Consider the following 7,001-nt stretch of genomic DNA (forward strand, 5'->3'; position numbering starts at 1 on the left):
TCATATATGGGAAGTCTAGTTTTAGTCGCTGGAAAGGTTTCGAGGGTTATCGGTATTGTACCGGGACCATCTAAAGGGGGTCCACCGGGTGGGGACATTCTACCTCTTGAGCATGCGTTGGTTTTCCCTTGAAGAGGAAAGGGTGATGCAGCAAAGTAGCATAAGTATTTCCCACAGTTTTGAGAACCAAGGTATCAATCCAGTAGGAGACGACACACAAGTCACCTAGTACCTGCACAAACAATCAAGAACCTTGCAACCAACGCGATAAAGGGGTTGTCAATCCCTTCACGGTCACTCGCAAAAGTGAGACCTGATAGAGATAATAAAGTAAATATTTTTGGTATTTTTGTTGTAGAGATTGGAAAGTAAAGATTGCAAAATAGTAAACCGGATGCGATGTAAATAAAAGAGATGTAATATAATAAGAAAGAAACCCGGGGGCCATAGGTTTCACTAGTGGCTTCTCTCAAGATAGCATGTATTACGGTGGGTGAACAAATTACTACCGAGCAATTGATAGAAGAGCGCATAATTATGAAAACATCTAAGGCAATGATCATGAACATAGACATCACGCCCGTGTCAAGTAGACCGTGACGATTCTGCATCTACTACTATTACTCCACACATCGATCGCTATCCAACATGCATATAGAGTATTAAGTTCATAAGAACGGAGTAACGCATTAAGCAAGATGACATGATGTAGAGGGATAAACTCAAGCAATATGATATAAACCCCATCTTTTTTCCCTCGATGGCAACAATACAATACGTGCCTTGCAACCCCTACTGTCACTGGGAAAGGCCACCACAAGATTGAACCCAAAGCTAAGCACTTCTCCCATTGCAAGAAAGATCAATCTAGTTGGCCAAACTAAACCCATAATTCGAAGAGACTTGCAAAGATATCAAATCATGCATATAAGAATACAGAAAATAACCAAATAATATTCACAGGTAATCTTGTTTGTAAATCCACAATTCATCGGACCTCGGCAAACACACCACAAAAGAGTATTACATCGAATAGATCTCCAATAACATCAAGGAGAACTTTGTATTGAGAATCAAAGAGAGAGAAGAAGCCATCTAGCTAATAACTATGGACCCGAAGGTCTATGTTAAACTACTCACTCTTCATCAGAGAGGCAATGGTGTTGATGTAGAAGCCCTCCATGATCGATTCCCCCTCCGGCAGATCGTAGGAGAAGGCCCCAAGATGGGATCTCCGGTTACAGAAGGTTGCGGCGGTGGAAAGGTGGTTTCGTGGCTCCCCTTGATGTTTCTAGGGTATAAGAGCATATATAGGCGAAAGAAGTACGTCGGTGGAGCTACGAGGGGCCCACGACGGTGGGGGGCGCGCCCTCCTGCCTCGTGGCCTCCTCGTAGAGTCCCAGACTTCAACTCCAAGTCTTATGGATTGCTTTTGGTCCAAGAAATATCCTCACGAAGGTTTCATTCCGTTTGGACTCAGTTTGGTATTCATTTTCTGTACAACTCTAAAATAGGCAAAAAGACAGAAACTCGCATTGGGCCTCCGGTTAATAGGTTAGTCCCAAAAATAATATAAAAGAGCATATTAAAGCCCATTAAACATCCAAAACAGGTAATATAATAGCATGGAACAATAAAAAATTATAGATACATTGGAGACGTATCAACCATCCCCAAGCTTAATTCCTGCTCGGCCTCGAGTAGGTAAATGATAAAAACAGAATTTTTGATGTGAAATAATAATATTTATCAATGTAATTTTCTTTATTGTGGCATGAATGTTCAGATCCGAAAGATTCAACACAAAATTTTAATATTGACATAAAAATAATAATACTTCAAGCATACTAACAAAGTAATCATGTCTTCTCAAAATAACATGGCCAAAGAAAGTTATCCCTACAAAATCATATAGTCTGGTTATGCTCTATCTTCACCACACAAAGTATTTAATCATGCACAACTCCGATGACAAGCCAAGAAATTGTTTCATACTTTTGATGTTCTCAAACTTTTTCAATCTTCACGCAATACATGAGCGTGAGCCATGGACATAGCACTATAGGTGGAATAGAATGGTGGTTGGGTGGAGAAGGAAAAAAAGGAGAAGATAGTCTCACATCAACTAGGCGTATCAACGGGCTATGGAGATGCCCATTAATAGATATCAATGTGAGTGAGTAGGGATTGCCATGCAATAGATGTACTAGAGCTATAAGTGTATGAAAGCTCAACAAGAAAACTAAGTGGGTGTGCATCCAACTTGCTTGCTCACGAAGACCTAGGGCATTTTGAGGAAGCCCATCATTGGAATATACAAGCCAAGTTCTATAATGAAAAATTCCCACTAGTATATGAAAGTGACAACATAGGAGACTCTCTATCATGAAGATCATGGTGCTACTTTGAAGCACAAGTGTGGTAAAAGGATAGTAGCATTGTCCCTTCTCTCTTTTTCTCTCACTTTTTTTATTTGGGCCATTTCTCCTTTTTTATGGCCTCTTTTTTTAGTCTGGAGTCTCATCCCGACTTGTGGGGAATCATAGTCTCCATCATCCTTTCCTCACTGGGACAATGCTCTAATAACGAAGATCATCACACCTTTATTTACTTCCAACTCAAGAATTAAAACTCGATACTTAGAACAAAATATGACTCCATGTGAATGCCTCTGGCGGTGTACCGGGATGTGCAGTGATTCAAGAGTGACATGTATGAAAAATTATGTACGGTGGTTTTGCCACAAATACTATGTCAAATACATGATCATGCAAGGCAATATGACAATGATGGAGTGTGTCATAGTAAACGGAACGGTGGAAAGTTGCATGGCAATATATCTCGGGATGGCTATGGAAATGCCATAATAGGTAGGTATGGTGTCTGTTTTGAGGAAGGTATATGGTGGGTGTATGCTACCGGCGAAAGTTGCGCGGTACTAGAGAAGCTAGCAATGGTGGAATGGTGAGAGTGCGTATAATCCATGGACTCAACATTAGTCATAAAGAACTCACATACTTACTACAAAAAATTATTAGTTATCAAAACGAAGTACTACGCGCATGCTCCTAGGGGGATAGATTGGTAGGAAAAGACCATCGCTCGTCCCCGACCGCCACTCATAAGGAAGACAATAAATAAATAAATCATGCTCCAACTTCATCACATAACGGTTCACCATACGTGCATGCTACGGGAATCACAAACTTTAACACAAGTATCTCTAAAATTCACAACTACTCAACTAGCATGACTCTAATATCACCATCCTCCTATCTCAAAACAATCATCAAGCATCAAACTTCTCATAGTATTCAATGCACTTTATATGAAAGTTTTTATTATACCCATCTTGGATGCCCATCATATTAGGACTAATTTTAAAACCAAAGCAAATTACCATGATGTTCTACAAGACTCTCAAAATAATATAAGTGAAGCATGAGATATCAATAATTTCTATAAAATAAAACCACCACCGTGCTCTAAAAATATATAAGTGAAGCACTAGAGCAATATTGTCTAGCTCAAAAGATATAAGTGAAGCACATAGAGTATTCTAATAAATTCCGATTCATGCGTGTCTCTCCCAAAAGGTGTGTACAGCAAGGATGATTGTGGTAAACTAAAAAGCAAAGACTCAAATCATACAAGACGCTCCAATCAAAACACATATCATGCAGTGAATAAAAATATAGCCTCAAGTAAAGTTATCGATAGACGAAGACGAAAGAGGGGATGCCTTCCGGGGCATCCCCAAGCTTAGGCTTTTGTTTGTCCTTGAATTACCTCAGGGTGCCTTGGGCATCCCAAGCTTAGGCTCTTGCCACTCCTTATTCCAAAATCCATCAAATCTTTACCCAAAAACTTGAAAACTTCACAACACAAAACTTCAACAGAAAATCTCATGAGCTCCGTTAATATAAGAAAATTAAACACCACTTTAAGGTACTATAATGAACTCATTCTTTGTTTATATTGGTGTTAAACCTACTATATTCCAACTTCTCTATGGTTCATACCCCCGATACTACTCATAGATTCATCAAATAAGCAAACAACACACGAAAACAGAATCTGTCAAAAACAGAATAGTCTATAGAAATCCGAAACTTTCGAATACTTATGTAACTCTAAAAATTCTGAAATAAATTGGTGGACGTGAGTAATTTGTCTATTAACCATATTCAAAAAGAATCAACCTAAAAACACTCTCCAGTAAAAAATTACAGCTATTCTCGTGAGCGCAAAAGTTTCTGTTTTTTACAGCAAGATCGCAAAGACTTCACCCAAGTCTTCCCAAAGGTTCTACTTGGCACAAACACTAATTAAAACATAAAACCACATCTAAACAGAATCTAGATGAATTATTTATTAATAAACAGGAGCAAAAAGTAAAGAACAAAAGAAAATTGGGTTGCCTCCCAACAAGCGCTATCGTTTAACGCCCCTAGCTAGGCATAAAAAGAAGAATAGATCTAGGTATTGCCATCTTTGGTATGCAATCCATAAGTGGCTCTCATAATAGATTTATAAGACAATTTAATTTTCTTCCTAGGAAAGTGTTCCATGCCCTTCCTTAACAGAAATTGGAATCTAATATTTCCTTCTTTTATATCAATAATTGCACCAATCGTTCTAAGAAAAGGTCTACCAAGAATAATAGGACATGTAGGATTGCAATCTATATCAAGAAAAATGAAATCTACGGGCACATAATTCCTATTTGCAACAATAAGAACATCAAATTCACGGAAACCTAAGACATCACATAAAGTTTTTGGAATCGTGGAGACGCTAGCACCCAAATCACACAAAGAATAGCATTCATAATCCTTAATCTTAATTTTAATAGTAGGTTCCCACTCATCATAAAGTTTTCTAGGAATAGAAACTTCTAGTTCAAGCTTTTCTTCATAAGATTGCATTAAAGCATCAATGATATGTTTAGTAAAAGCTTTATTTTGATTATAAGCATGAGGAGAATTTAACACGGATTGCAACAAGGAAATACAATCTATTAAAGACCAATTATCATAATTAAATCCCTTGAAATCCAAAATAGTGGGTTCATTGCTATGTAAAGTTTTGACCTCTTCAATCCCACTTTTATCAATTTTTGCATCAAGATCTAAAATCTCTGAATAATTGGGACGCCTTTTAACTAAAGTTGACTCATCTCCAGTCCCATCTTTATCAAGATTCATATTGGAAAATAAAGATTTAATAGGAGTCATATCAATCACTTTTAGATCTTCATCATTATTATCATCTAGATCTACCGGTTTAGCAGCCATCTTATTAACTAAGGTGGCTTGCTTATCCGAAATTTGGCCCACTAAATTTTCAAGATGAGCAAACTGAGATTTCAAACCATAAAATTCCTTAGACATATCATCGAGCTCTTTATTCATGTATTCCATAATTTTTTTTTGTTCTTTAAGCTCATTTCTGAAGAAATTATTATGCTCAAATTGTAACGACATAAAGCTTCTAACGTTGTTTTCAATTTCTTCCAACCTCTTAAGGTGAGGATCAACGCTCTTTGGCAGAGCCATCAAAGCAAATAGGCACACTAACACCCAAGAACACAAGAAGCAAGCGAAAAGAGACGAACGGAAGAGGGGCGAAGAAAAGGCAAAGGTTTTCGAAAATCGTTTTAGAAGTGGGGGAGAGAAAAACGAGAGGCGAATTGAAAATAATGTAATGTGAGGAGAAGAGTTTATGATGAGTACTTGGTATGTTTTGACTTGGCGTAGATCTCCCCGGCAACGGCGTCAGAAATCCTTCTTGCTACCTCTTGAGCATGCATTGGTTTTCCCTTGAAGAGGAAAGGGTGATGCAGCAAAGTAGCGTAAGTATTTCCCTCAGTTTTGAGAACAAAGGTATCAATACAGTAGGAGACGACACACAAGTCACCTAGTACCTGCACAAACAATCAAGAACCTTGCAACCAACGCGATAAAGGGGTTGTCAATTCCTTCATGGTCACTCACAAAAGTGAGATCTGATAGAGATAATAAAGTAAATATTTTTGGTATTTTTGTTGTATAGATTGGAAAGTAAAGATTGCAAAATAGTAAATGGGATGCGATGTAAATAAAAGAGATGTAATATAATAAGAAAGAGACCCGGGGGCCATAGGTTTCACTAGTGGCTTCTCTCAAGATAACATGTATTACGGTGGGTGAACAAATTACTATCGAGCAATTGATAGAAGAGCGCATAATTATGAAGACATCTAAGGCAATGATCATGAACATAGGCATCACGTCCGTGTCAAGTAGACCGAAACGATTCTGCATCTACTACTATTACTCCACACATCGACCGTTATCCATCATGCATCTAGAGTATTGAGTTCATAAGAACAGAGTAACGCATTAAGCAAGATGACATGATGTAGAGGGATAAACTCAAGCAATATGATATAAACCCCATCTTTTTATCCTCGATGGCAACAATACAACACGTGTCTTGTGATGTCTACTACACAACCTTCTTCTTGTAGACGTTGTTGGGCCTGGAAGTGCACAGGTTTGTAGGACAGTAGCAAATTTCCCTCAAGTGGATGACCTAAGGTTTATCAATCCGTAGGAGGCGTAGGATGAAGATGGTCTCTCTCAAACAACCCTGCAACCAAATAACAAAGAGTCCCTTGTGTCCCCAACACACCCAATACAATGGTAAATTGTATATGTGCACTAGTTCGGCAAAGAGATGAAGATACAAGTGCAAAACGGATAGTAGATATAGGTTTTTGTAATCTGAAATAATACAAATAGCAAGGTAGCGAGCGATAAAAGTGAGCGTAAACGGTATTGCAATGATAGGAAACAAGGCCTAGGGTTCATACTTTCACTAGTGTAAGTTCTCTCAACAATAATAACATAGATAGAACATATGAAAAGCCCTCATATGCAACAAAGAGTCACTCCAAAGCCACTAATAGCAGAGAACAAATGTAGAGATTATGGTCGGGTACGAAACCACCACAAAGC

The sequence above is a fragment of the Triticum aestivum genome, chromosome 2B, assembly GCF_018294505.1.
Source record: "Triticum aestivum cultivar Chinese Spring chromosome 2B, IWGSC CS RefSeq v2.1, whole genome shotgun sequence".
Classification (NCBI taxonomy): Eukaryota; Viridiplantae; Streptophyta; class Magnoliopsida; order Poales; family Poaceae; genus Triticum; species Triticum aestivum.